Source organism: Lonchura striata, chromosome 1, assembly GCF_046129695.1.
Source record: "Lonchura striata isolate bLonStr1 chromosome 1, bLonStr1.mat, whole genome shotgun sequence".
In the NCBI taxonomy this organism is placed as follows: Eukaryota; Metazoa; Chordata; class Aves; order Passeriformes; family Estrildidae; genus Lonchura; species Lonchura striata.
This window is the reverse complement of record NC_134603.1, coordinates 42,911,786-42,925,008: the sequence shown is the minus strand read 5'-3', so window position 1 is coordinate 42,925,008 and position 13,223 is coordinate 42,911,786. Positions and strand designations below refer to the sequence as shown.

General features: G+C 42.1%; 1 long non-coding RNA gene across 1 annotated transcript; it reads right to left on the bottom strand.

Annotated features, from left to right (window-relative positions):
- Positions 1-288: 288 nt before the first annotated feature.
- On the bottom strand, positions 289-11,255 carry LOC110478220 (uncharacterized). The gene is made up of 2 exons (XR_013340086.1): positions 7,634-11,255; positions 289-2,843 (listed from the first exon to the last, which is right to left on the bottom strand). It is a non-coding gene; the product is annotated as an uncharacterized LOC110478220 (long non-coding RNA).
- Between the last annotated feature and the right edge of the window lie 1,968 nt (positions 11,256-13,223).

Below are 13,223 nucleotides of genomic sequence, written 5' to 3'. Positions count from 1 at the left end.
TGATGGTTCATTGTTTGTCTGCAATGTATGCAACCCTGGGCTTTGTGCTGATTTTGGCTGGTTTGTGCTGCATCTACACATATATCATGCCAAAAATGCCAGCCAGCTGTGCTACATTTGCAATGTAAAACACTATACATTTCATTTTTACTTTCTCTGTGTATCTTAAGATAAGGCATAGGCAAGATTTAAGCTGGGAGGAATTTTGTTATTAGCATTGCACAATTTCACTGATTAACAGCAATAAAACTAATAAAACAACTATTAATAAATATCAGATCATCAGCATTAGCCATTTTAACCACATATAATTATCAGTATCTTTTTCAATTTCAGTTTATCACAATTACCATATTATGCATATAGATCACTGGATTTGTTTGAAGTCTGTATGGCTGTCAAAATGTAACCAGAATTTAATCCCAGTAAAAGGGCATATTGAAGACCTCCATTTGTGCTGATTGAATCATACATTAACCCAAGAGAACAGAAGGTCTGAAATCACTAGCAGGTAGTTAATGATTATGCTTTCTATTGTCTCCTGATATTATCTTGAAAATGGCCATGTCAAGAGGCCTAGAAATCCCTCAGAGCACCTTATGCTTTTTTATTTTCAAGCATTCTATGGTAGTGTATGATCAGAGACAGAGAGAGAAATATGAATGAAATTATCTATTACATGTAAAAACATTAGGGCCAAAATCTGCATTTTTTAAAGTCGGTTCTCAGTCTGGCAAATCTCCAAATGCTTTCAGGCTGAGCTGTTGCTGAAGAAATTATTTCAGAGCAAAGCAGGAGCAAGCAGACTGAAATATCCCACCAGTAGTAGACAGATATTTATTTCAGGAAGGTATCCCATGGGCTTTGGTGGGAAGAGCACAGGAAGAGCTACTAAGGCTTCCCTCTGGACCCCTGCCCTGGCAGGGTCACAGCAGATGTTTGGGCAGAGCTGCTTGCAAAGGGCAAGCAGGAGTCTTTCTGCTCCTTTAGTGGTGGGCAAACACAGGCCTCAAGAAAAAAGGTATCTGAACTCCACCAATCTACATGTGAATTGCATTCAGTTTTACTGGTGCGGAAAGATTTTATGGCCTTGAAATTCAAAGAATTTCAGAATCAATCCATCTTAAAGCAGGGTAGATTTTTAGCTGATAGCACCAATATATATTTGGGTTTACAAGACTCTTTAGAAGGTTCAGATGCTGGCTGCCCTTGCTGCAGCAGCAAGTCTCTGCTGGGATGTGGGAGCATGGCAGGATACCCAGGGTAGAGAGGCTGTAGGGGCACAGGGCCTGGAGCAGCATGGGTATGGGTGAGCAAGAAGGCAGGGCCTTTCAGGGAAGAGAGGATGCCAGCACATCTTTGGCTCAGACACTTCTACAGAACCTAGGCTGTTATTTTATTGAGGTGCTTTAAAAAATGCATGTTGTTTGATAAAGTGATGATTAATCTTCATTATACTGTGAACATACATCTCTGTGATCATCCCAGCAAAAAGCTGCACTTGTATGTCTGCTTATCATTTCTTATGAAAATCTTAATGGTAAAGAAAGACTTGATTGATTATTAGATTTTTGTCATCAAATCCCATTTTTGTTTGCATGCAGAAAAAAGAAAAGCCTCACTTTTGAGGGAAGAGGGAAACAAAGGAAGCACAATAGCTGGGCAGTATTTCTGACATTCATGTAATGCAGTGTATGTCCTTATGTGACATTTATGTGAGAGAAAAAGAAAAGCATCGATTGAAAAAGGTTACAAGAGTTCTTCAGGCATGAAGTCATCTCCAGGCAGCACAGTCACTGCAGTTTATAAACAGGTTCTGCTCTCACCCACTGCATTCACAGACTTAGGGCACCATTTAACACATTTGCTTGCTTACACTTCTTTAATACGCAGCTTTGATTTTCCTTTCCAACAGTAGCATTGAAGCAGGAAATTAAGCCAATTGCTGATTTTAGGAAAGGTGTTTGCATCCTCTGCCCTTGCCATCCTGTCTTCCATAGAGGAAAAGGGCACTGCACTGAGGAGCTGAGCATTGGCATGGGGAACTTTGTCTCCAGTTTGCAGGGGAAGTGCAGCCGGCACTCAGGTGGGGTCTTCTTCTCTCATCCCCAGGCACGGCTTTCTGTGAAACTGGGAAGTCAGACAGATGGACACAGGATGCAGATGCAGACAGAAATGGCAGTGAGGATCACCATTTAAACTCTGTACCAGTTTTAGCTTTGTAAAGAAAAAAATCCAAAGCCTTCCTTTAAACAATCATTACATTAACATCTATTTCAGTAGCAGTCATTTTGCTTATTGTTTACCTCCGGTTTTTAAACATTGGGATTGACTCATGGCATTTCTTGAGGTTCCTTTTATTTCTACAGGCATGGCACCTACAATATTAGCTTAATTCAGCTCAGACCTTGTTGTCCTGCGAAAAGGTATGCAGACATCCTCACAGTCACTAGGTTTGGCAGATCTTGCACAGACAAGGTTTCTGAAGATACAAGTCCATGTACAGTGGCATAACCAAAGATCTGTGAAAAAATTGGCAATATATTGATAGACAATCACAGCAGAGAGGTGGACGCCTCTCCATTTGCAACCCTTGCCATGCTGTCTAACTTGTCTGAGGTGATCTGGGACATCAGGTGGTCCCACTTCATGGCTTGGTGTGGAAAACAGCTGGTTTTTAGAGAACACAACACTTCTGAGTGAAGGTGGCTGTGTAACAGTGCTGGAGCTGCTCCTGCAGTTTCTTGGCATTGGCATGAGTTTCCCAAGAGCACAAAAGGTAGGAGTGCAGCTGCCTCCTCTTGACTCCTAGGCATAATCTGTGCTTGCAGATGAAATTGTCTCTGTCAAAAGATAAAAAAGATGCATGATAACACTAGCATCTTCCCGCTTATTTAACTGCTTATAAGTCTAAAAGAAAGGGTAACCATGAAAACACAGGCTTTTACATGGCACATAGACAACACAGAAGCAACTCAATCCCCCAGGCAGGTAACAATGAATGCATGAAACATTGTGTCATGAAGTTGTCTAAGTTCAACTGGTCCTTAGTGTCTCCCCCAGTATTATTTTGCAGAGTGTGATGAAGCATTACTTGACCAGAGTGACCACAGGCCTGCCTGCACATGTGGCAGCACTGCCAGCCATAACTGCTTCCACTTCAGACATGTCTTCTGTGCAATTTTATTTGCGTGAGAATCTGGAAAAGAAAACCTTTTAACCCTCACATCCAAAAGTAAAATAATACACTGTGCAATGTGTGAAGCTGTGTTCAGTCAGCATCGTACAACATAGCATTTGCTACTGCAGAAGGCAACACAGGTATTTATTGATGTATTATTTGAACCTAGATGTATTTATAATTTTATTATAAATCTTATTTGTTTCCTCTTACAGGCTGCTGTTTTTTCCACAGTCTTGCAAATGCATTCCTGTTTCTCTTTTTTTCCCTTTCATTCCTGAATTGAGCATATCATCTTCCACTTGCTGAAACTAAAGATGTGTAACACTTCTCCTTCGCATGCCCTGGACAGCCTACTCCTGTCTTCTTTAATTCCAAGAATTCTCCTTAAGGAAACACCCAGGTTCCAGGGAAATTCTTTATGAAACTCGTGATTATGAGTGAGGGTGGCAGGACTGTGTCTAATGACTCACAGGTGCAAAGCTGTACAGCCATGGAAAACTGCTTAAAAGCCGCTTGTGTGCCTGTGTGAGAAAGTCTGAAGTGAAACACTCCTCCGAGCCTGCAATTGAAAATCTCACGATGGAGCTTTGCAAGTCTGTGAAGAGGTGGAACAAAAGCCCGGGGGGTGTGCAGGGACCTGCTCCCTCTTTCAGTAACAAGGGCACAGCTTCGGCGCGGTGAACCCCTTCCCTTCCCTTCCCTTCCCTTCCCTTCCCTTCCCTTCCCTTCCCTTCCCTTCCCTTCCCTTCCCTTCCCTTCCCTTCCCTTCCCTTCCCTTCCCTTCCCTTCCCTTCCCACCCCTGCCCTGCCCGCCCATCCCCACTCCTTGGGACCCTCTTAGGGGCTGCCTGGGAAGAGATGGAGGTGGCAAAAGCAGAGGCAGAAGAACTGAGGTGCTGGAGCGAGCCCAGGGAAGGGCAACAAGGCTGGTGATGGGTCTGGAGCTCAAGTCCTGTGCCGAGGAGCTGAAGGAGCTGGGACTGTCTAGCCTGGAGACCTTATGACTGTCCACAAACACCTGAAAGGAAGCTGTAGCCAGGTGGGAGTTGGTCTCATCTGGCAAATAACAAGCAGTAGGACAAGTAAGGATAGGACAAGGGGAAATGGCTTTAAACTGACAGAGGTTAGGTTTAGATTGGACATTATGAAGAAATTATTTACTGTGGGGGTAGTGAAATACTGGAACAGGTTTCTGAGAAGTTGTGGATGTCTCATCCCTGGAAGTGTTCAAGGCTAGGTTGGATGGAGCTTTGAGCAACCTGGACTAGTGGAAGGTGGCCCTATCCATGGCAGAGGAGTTGGAACTAGAGGATCATTAAGGCTCTTTCCAACACAAACCATCCTGTGGTTCTATGAATTCTATAAGTACATGACAAACACAACACTACATTCAGAGATTTCTAGAACAGCTGCTGCTTTATTATCTGAATTTGAGGGGAGTAACTATCAACTAGACAAAGATTTATTACCACAAACACTCTAAGGAACCATTCAGATAAATTCCAAAATTTGGAAAGACAAGAGTAAGTGCAGGAACAGCAAGGAAATAGTCCTGTAGCTATAACAATGCAATGCACAACTAGATCCAAGTTATGTAAAAGTGAAACTGTATACTAAAAATAGTAAAAAGAAAGCATCAAAAATAGTAAAAAGCAAACACCAAAAGGATCTATTTGGGGGAAGATAGATGTGGCTTTACAAACCTTCTGGACAAAGCCACAGCAGTCTGCAGGAGATCTTGTGGTGCCGCAGTGAACTCCTCTACTCCTCAGGCATGCTCACACACTAGGGCACCTAATGGGCCTCTCACATGTAATTCTGTCTGCTCCACACATGGGCGAAACATCTGTCTGAAGTCTGTGCACCTGGCCTCTTCACTGGCTGCCTAACTCCTGGCCTGAGCTTCCTTGGAGACATACAAGTAAAAGACTTCTTGGGACATAGAGGTGTTGTACTTTTCATCTAAAAATGGGTGTCACTGATTTTCAGAAATACCACTCAAAGATGATCCTTATTCCTGAATTTTAGGGCAGCAGGCTGACTTCTCTCTTGGCTGTAATGTATTAAAGATGATATGGCTGACTTGGTACCATAACGGTGTGTCAAAATATGTTATCACGGTAAGAAATAGAAAACAGTTTCTTTTTGAGACCAATGTTCAGCATTCTAACTGCATTTGGCAAAGCACTCAAATGTTTGTTTAAAATTCTATTTATTTCCCACTGATTTCAGTGGGACTGAAATAAATCCCAAATGCTTCACTTAGCTGAGAATTCAGACTTAGTTTCATAAGCATCCCCCATCACTACTGAGTTCAGTGGAAGCTCAGGGTACTTGTTGTCCAGTAGGAAAAATAATATTTTACAAGGTATTATCTTTACAAAAAAATTATGTCTCCTTTCTGTCATGAGTGAAAGAGAGAAGCACAAAGCCATAATATGTTTAGCTGAATAAAAGAGCAGCACACTGGAATGTTAGGAAAGCCTCCAGATTTTCTACATCACTAATACCTGATGTTACCATAGGATGCAATTTCTGGAGGCTGTGAGCTGATCTGTCAAAAGAGAAAAATTAATAAATAGAGCAAAGAAAGCATAAGTGTTGGTTTGGTATGATGTATTTAGTACTAGTAGTTGCATATCACGAAGTACATAAATTCAGAAATCGTTCAGAAAATGAATTAATAAGATACATTTCTGAGAGCAATGGGACTGGAAGTCCAATGCTCCTAATTTGTTCCCTGGCCTAGTAGGCTGCAGGCAGCTGTATTGTGCGTGTTTGCCTTACAGGCAATGTTTGTTTTTTTAAAGGAGATAACTACTGTTCTTATTCAGCCTTGGTCATTTCCTCCACAGATCCTGGTTCTACTGGGTGATTTTTGCTCTCTGAACTAATGTCTGGAAGGAGCTCAGCTGAAGCCACAGTTTTTGTTATACTGATGGCATCAGGCTGGACAGGAACCACAACACCAGTGTTCACCCTACAGCCATCCTGAGGCACTTTCTTTCTATTTTGGACTGACCTGTAATGACTATGCCTGTGTACATCCCAGTTTGGAAAGGAGAGTTCAATGTGACAAGACAGCAGGAAGATATTCTGAGTGCAGTCTCACCTCTAAGGATCTCTATTGCCTTGATTTGTGTAATTTTTTACTGTGGAGCTATGAGAAAGTGTGAACAAGAGCCTTTAACTCACATGTGAAAGACACATTGCGAAACTGAGTAAATGTTTGTTTTGAGGAATAGTAACTGCTCATCTCTACGGATCACTAGGTAAAGGTAACAAATAGAAAAGAAAACAGCAAGACTCTGTTCTGTATTTCCCTATTATTTTACCATTCTCATGCATGGCAGCTGTATGCCATTTTATAGACAGGATACCTTTTTTGTGTTCCTGACTCTCTATAATATTAAAAACTTTGCCTGGATTGAACATATCAGGTGATCCTCAGACCACAAAATGAGTCAGTGACATTAAAAAGAGCAGCAAAGTTCAAGTGGCTGTGAGTTTAGGGGAAATGAGCTGGCATATATTCAGGTCCCCAGGACTGCAGACCTACATAGCGTAGAGCTGCCATGAAGACTGGTCTTTAATGGCCAGCCTGGTTTTAGGGGCCAGATGAACTGATGGTGGAGATAAAAAAAAGGGAGTGTTATGAGTTACATTTCACAAGGTGCTTTCCCCTGAAACAATGGCAGAAGGCCTTGGTACTGGCTCTCCTTTCGTGCTTTGGGCACAATGACCATCCCTGCAGCCACCCAGCAGTCAACCAGCCTAAATCCTGCCATGGGCCTGCTGAGCCGGAGAAGGAGGGTGACCAAAGGGGCCTTTAGCCCCTGCATTAGCACCACCTGATACAGTATATCTCCTCTGGGGCAGGATGAGGAAGATGCCTCAGACCGTGACCATCACAGCTGTATGCAGCTGTATCCATCCAACAAACCCCAGTGAAGAGCAGGGCCAGAATGAAACACAAATCCTTCAACAACCTGAGCCATGCATTCTCTGTGCAGAGCCACTGATTTCTTCATTCCCCCATGCTATTGGTCACAAAAATAGCCATCCTAATTCAGAAAGCTGCTACCTCTGGCTATATATAGACTGTTCTGTGTGTGGTTCAACACCGAGCTCTTCATACACGTGTCATCCCATTGTGTCATGCAAGGCAGTGTCAGTACTGCCTGCTGGCTGGAGAATACAGCACACAAGGGAGGCCACAGCCCTGCAAACAGTGATTCACCTGCTCTGCTGTCTTAGAATAACAGGCTTCTGGAATCAGTGGACTTGTCATGGTTATGTCCCCTGTGCCACCATGCCTGTGGGATGCAGCCCATGCAGGAGAGGAGCTGCCGTGCTACCCGCAGCTGAAAACTGCAGTCACCACCAGAGAGGAACTGGATGAAGCTTGGATGTCTTTTTGTGAATGAAGCTTATGTCCTGGTGACCCACCTCAAGCAGAGGGGGAAGAGAGGGGATGTTACTGAACATGCATTCCCAGAAGCAAAGAGAGTGCAAGCTCGTTCTCTACACGATGCACATGCATGGAGTGGCCCGGAAAGCACCAGACGCTGCTTGTTAAAAGTTGGCATGTCTTCAACACAGCTACCAGTGATTTTTCTGTAAAACACATTAAGAGTCAGTATAAATGCCTTTATGGATTTCACACCACATTAAAAGGAGTGAGTGATTGACTACATTCCCAGTAGCTTATTTTTCATCCTTTGACAGCTGTTAACCAGACAGAAGCATTATTAGTTCAATTTCTCATGCTGTAAAAATATTTGGATATAGGAATTTGGCCAAATTTTTCCTTCTTGTTTCTGGTTTCCTATGAGAGTTGGCTGGATTGTTTTGACAAATCCAAGAGTGTAGCTAGCACAGCATCTTAGCATAAATGCTGGGTTTAGAGCCAAGCCTCCAGGTTTGCTAAGCAGATTTGAAGCTCAAGGTAAAGAGATACAAGCTCTAATTACAGCACTCCTAAGCAAAGTTCCAGGGTCATAAGGCTTGAATATGGTTTTGCTCTTCACAAAAATAAATGCTGCTTATGGGGTGTGGGGTGTCTAGTTCAAAAGAAGGATCTCCCTGATACAGTCAGTAGAGGGCATATGAAAAATTGATATTGAATGCTAATGCTGATGTGAATATTTTTTTATCTTGTATAGACTACAGACAGGAGAATGTCCTTTCTGTCCATCAATCTCTTCAGTCTTTATTAGAACTTCTTTATGAAAACTTATAAAACTTCTATGTGTCTTCTGAAATTTTCTATCCCTCAAGGCAAACTCCTTTGCAATCAAGTATTGAAGTTCTTCTTATAGCATAAAGTATGGAAAGAAAAGAATTTTCCAAATGCCTCAACACCACTGGTAGAGTTTCTAGCATCTGCTATGGCCCCCAGGGAATTTACACTACCCAGGCATTATTCATCATTTCAAGCAAAATGACTGTGCAAAGCAAGGAGATAGTTACACAGCACTGAAGTGAATGAATTGCTCTGCATTCAATTCAGCAGAGCCAACAGCAGAGTCTGAGTGTTTTTGAGATATTCAGGTGTCACAGACAATCCCACTTCTCTCCCTCAAGCCCAGGGCTCCACCAATTCTGTGACAGGAAACCAAGGGACTTGGTAAATCACAACCATGTCTGAAAGAATTTCTCGTGTTCTGGGAAGCAATCATTTGAACCTTTCTCAGTATGGGCATCTGAATATGAATTACACAAGTTCACAGAGCACATAGAGTTTTGGACACACTGTGGAAGCAATTTTAACACATACTTTCCTGGAATATGGGTTATTTTTAAATCAAGTCTGAGTTTTGAAATGCACATGTTACAGGTAAAAGGCAAATTAAAAAGTAAGTTCTGTTTTTCAAATGTTTAATTTTTTTTTTATTATTTTTTAATAGGCACACCGGAGACAGGCATATTACAGTAGTATAAAGCACTTACTGGTGAGTAGCATAAAGTAGCTACTGCAACTTTTAAGTCTGAAATTTTAGCATTCTTAAACAACACTAAGTACTTGTTCCTTGTTCCAGCTAAGTATTTTTTATTTTATATGCAGATATATAACATTCTAAGTAAGCTAGTGGCAGAGAAAATGTACATTCAACTTCCCCTCAGCTTTGAGGCAAGGTGAGTTACATGATTCAGGGTTTTGCTTTCCTCACCATGGGAAGAATAAAAGTGTCAGTAAGGAAACTCTTCCTTGGAGCTAAAATTCCTGGAGAAGCTTCATAAAATGAGCAAACAACAACCAAGCAAGGAGAAAACAAAGCTGTCATGTCCACTTCCATCATAAAGAATATGTTTGTCCTGCAGAGCATTCATGTTTCCATTTGCTAGATAAGAAAAGGGGTTCTGTTTGTTCAGGAATTTTTTAAAAAGCAACATCTCATACCCTTAGGTTCCCTGGTTGTCCAAAGGCTTTCTGCCAGACTCTGACATGCTTGGGATAGAGCTATGTCAGGCACAGCAGGGAAGCTATCCCTGATTAATCACCCAGCTCTTACAAGTAACTAGCAATGGAACAGAAGAAAGAGGCCTCAAGTTGTGCCAGAGGAGGCTTGGATTTAGATTGGATACTAGGAAAAATTTCTTCACCAAAAGGGTTTTCAAGCCCTGGAACAGGCTGCTCAGGAAAGCCCTGGAGACACCAGTGCCTGGAAGTGTTCAAAAGAAGCATTGCTGTGTCACTCAGGAACATGGTTTAGTGGTGAACATGGTGGTGCTGGGTTAATGGCTGGACTTGATGACCTTGGAGGTCTTTTCCAACCTACATGATTCTGTGACTCTGTGATTCTGATGAGTGAGCCCTGAGCACAGAGCGAGGACGCAGCATTAGTGCACCAAACCCAGCCTGACTGACTCATGCAAAACTGAGCTGAATAAATCCCAGAACAGTGGGATTGCTGCATGACAAAAGTTTTTAGCTACATGATAACCCTGTGGCTGGCACCTGAGAGGGTAGCTGTGTCCATCAGAGCACTATTCCTGTACAGCACTCGCTAGGAGCCAGCTGTGCTGCCCAGCACTGCCCACAAGTCTCCTCCCCCTGCAACTCCCTTCTTTGCACCTGCCCCACCCAGCTGGGGCACTGTGGAGTAGTGAACAAGGTCATACAGCAAAGTGGCTACTGCCAAACACCATGTATGAGGCATTAGGCCCAGTACTCACATGAATTAAGAGAAAAACCTACTTTTATTTTCCTAGGCTTATTCATATAATTAATTAATATCTCAATCAGTCAAGAACAGGCAAAGACATAACAGTATTTCAGTTCATTCCTTGGGGAAACACTGCACAGAGACAGCACAATTAATTTAGACAAGATCCATTTAGATAGCAAGTTAATTTTAATGGCTAGAAATAGACAGGAGAACAATTTTTCAGAAAACACAAGAAAGTCAAATTTCCTTTCCCCTTACCTGTTGTCTGTCTCCAGTGAACATGCTTTTGCTTGAAGGCAAAGACAAGGAGAAAGCATTGCAAAACCTCTGTTGGGTTTCTGCAGATTTCTGGGGCATTCAGGCCAGGTAATAGAGAAACTCACTGCTCCTTTACTGGGTAGGCAAATTTGTCCCCCAGCTCATCTACACATTGAAACCCTATCAAAGCCTGAAATTCCACAACGTCTGGCTTAACTATATTAAAATCAGTTCTCTTATGTCCTCCCAGCATTAGAAATACAGCTTGGCAGAGCTAAGTCAATTAATTAATTAGATTTTTTTTGCCTGTCTTGCAGTGATCTGACCAAACATAGGGGTGGGGGTGGGGTAAATAGCAAATAATCCTCATTCGATTTATAAGCAAAGTAGGTTACTGTAAAGTTGTCCTTGTCATGGAGTGCCAAAGTGCAGTATGCAGTTCTCGCCTCCTTGTGGGTTGCCATCTGCCATTGCACCTCCCTCTCCTTCCTCTGGCTCCCTGTTGGGGTAAGGTTGATGTCAGAGGCTTTGGCAAGCAGTGGAAAAAAAAAAATCCAACACTGTGAGTTTTCTACAGGCCAGTGCAGTCTGCTTCTAATATTGCTTCAGTCTGTGCCTTCAGGAAATAAAATTAAACACAGCTTGTGCTGCTCTCGGGCTCAGTCCCTAAATCACTGTAAAATAAGTGCACTGGAGAGCCTCTGTTTGGTGCAGGAGATGGGATTGCTGCAGGGAAATGTTCTGCATTCTCACACCACACTGCAACATTAGTGACTATGCCACACTGTAGTGAAGCTGGTCTTTCAAAGTTTGAATAACCCATCTTTGGGCATTTAAAAATTGCTTCCAGTCTTTGATTTCAATAACTGCATCCCTTAACAGCTCATGGGAAGCTCTTTCTTGCAGTGTGAAGTTTTCTGCCTGTGTCTGCACAGGTCATTCATTACACTCAAGCACAGATTAGGCTCCACTCAAGGAAAATTTCACTTTGAAATCATAAGGCAAAATGGGATCTGCTGATTGCCATTCAATAACCAACAAATAGGAACTGGAGAAAATATCTGCTTTCTACCTCCCCAGTCACCTTCCATCCAGGCTGCTTTTGCATGAAATAAAAGTCTTAAGTGTTACTGAACAAGATCACACATTCTCTGAAAAACAAAGCAGATTTCAATAAATGTTTTCTGCTATAGCTGACCCCAACTATGGTCTTTCTATGAAAAGAAAATTAACTGACAACAAATGAAGAAGATGCCCCTGTTTTCCCAGGAAATCTCTCCTGTAGCTATCTCAAACCCAATTGTACATCCAAAGAGTATTTGCCTTCCTGGCTATTTTTAGGAAAAAGAAGCAGGACACAGTGTAAGCTTACTAGTTTGTGAAATGTTAGTTATAATTTAATTTTATGCTTGTGCAAGACCAAGTCTGAACTTTCTGGGCAAGATTTGATCAGTAAAGACCATGACATTCATGTCAAATACAAGGTCTGAATATTGGGCAAAAGAAACGTGCAGGTGAAGCTCTTTTGTGTATGTGGTTCCATCATTCTATTCTCACATCACAGTGCAACAGAGGGAAATGAAGTCCAATAAGTTTTTAGGTAACTCTTGTTATAACCTATATTTTATTCTATTTTAAGTTTGTAAAAATGTAATTTTAAATTAAAAAGACACGTCTGGCTCTTTGGAGTTAAGCAGGCAATTAATAGAAACCAGTGCAATCTAAGCATCCTGACTCACGTTCCCAGAGGCAAAGAGCTGCTGAGGCTTAGGATGCTCTATTTTGCAGATTAGTTCTCTCACAGCAGTGTCAGCAATAAAATGTTTGCACCTCAGCCACAGCAATGCCAGAGTAGACATATCAGTGAAAATTAATCTTCATCAGAAATTTAAACAAGTATGCCTGCACCAGATCAGGAACAAAGGTTTTCTTCTTCCAGCTCCTCTACAAAAATGTTATTTCTAGGCAGTGGGGCAAGGATGACATCTGGGGACAGCAGGACTGCTTTCTTCAGGGCTTCTCTCTAGGAGCTGTGCAGCTGGTGTGTGCAGGACTGGGTGTCAGCATCCGTAGCAAGATGTTTCCTCAGGACCCTGCTCAATACTTCTGGCAGAGCAGGGATTAACAAAGAAAGGAAATGTTTTCTTCCAAAGTTCACTGAATGACTGCCCATTTTTCCAGACAAAAGACAGAATTTAACCCCATCATTGCATTGAAAAGGAATATTCTTGAACAAACCCTCCCACAAAAGTGGCTTATTTTATGTGAGGTGTAAAAAGATTTCATGCTAAGATAAATGGACAATTATTTGCCATGATGCAGCAACCTTCTCCTTTCAGAGTCATTCATGCAGCTTTACCCTGGGCAATATATATAGATCTATCTGTCCCATAGCTATAAGTCTTCACACAAATCTGCCAGGCATTCAGCTCTAATACCCTTCACATGAGGCTACTGGTTCAGCTTGTATCTATTGCTTAATCAATGAGCAATAAAACTCCAGCCACAGCTGAACTGCTGCTTCAGCTAATAAAGGCTTGGTCTGCTTTGTCAGAGTATCCTAATTGCTAACAATGAAATAATGCAAGTAGAACTGATATATTTGGAAG